Here is a 999-nt window from a genome sequence, read left to right as displayed (position 1 = left end):
AAAAAACAGAGAAAGGTTTGTCTGTTTAGTGAGAATAATAGGAGGCAGATTTCAGACTCCCTAACAGATCAAAACGATAATTTCTGTTCCGACACTGACAATGTTGAGTATTTATGGAAAAAGTTCAAGGCAATCGTAAAATGCGTAGTAGACAGGTACGTGCCGAGTAAAACTGTGAGGGACGGGAAAAACCCACCGTGGTTCAACAACAAAGTTAGGAAACTACTGCGGAACCAAAGAGAGCTTCACTGCAAATTTAACGCAGTTAAAACCTCTCAGACAAACAGGAGCTAAACGATGTGAAAGTAGTGTAAGGAGGGCTATGCGTGAAGCATTCAGTGCATTCGAAAGTAAAATTCTATGTACCGACTTGACAGAAAATCCTAGGTAGTTCTGGCCATACGTTAAATCAGTAAGTGGATCGAAACAGCTAATCCAGATACTCTGGGATGATAATGGCATTGGAACAGAGGATGACACGCGTTAAGCTGAAATACTAAACACCTTCCAAAGCTGTTTCACGGAGGAAGAATACACTGCAGTTCCTTCTCTAAATCTTCGCAGGAACGGAAAAATGGCTGACATCGAAATAAGTGTCCAAGGGATAGAATAGCAACTGAAATCACTCAACAGAGGAAAGACCACTGGGCCTGACGCGATACCAATTCCATTCTACACAGAGTACCTGAAAGAACTTGCCCCCCTTCTAACAGCCGTGTACCACAAGTCTCTAGAGGAACGGATGGTTCCAAATGATTGGAAAAGAGCACAGGTAGTCCCAGTTTTCAAGAAGGGTCGTCGAGCAGATGCGCAAAACTATAGGCCTATATCTCTGACATCGATCTGTTGTAGAGTTTTAGATCATGTTTTTTCCTCGCGTATCATGTCATTTCTGGAAACCCAGAACCTACTCTGTAGGAATCAACACGAATTCCGGAAACAGCGATTGTGTGAGACCCAACTCGCTTTATTTGTTCATGAGACCCTGAAAATATTAGA

The sequence above is a fragment of the Schistocerca piceifrons genome, chromosome 3 (assembly GCF_021461385.2).
Source record: "Schistocerca piceifrons isolate TAMUIC-IGC-003096 chromosome 3, iqSchPice1.1, whole genome shotgun sequence".
In the NCBI taxonomy this organism is placed as follows: Eukaryota; Metazoa; Arthropoda; class Insecta; order Orthoptera; family Acrididae; genus Schistocerca; species Schistocerca piceifrons.
Note: the sequence above shows the minus strand (reverse complement) of the source record.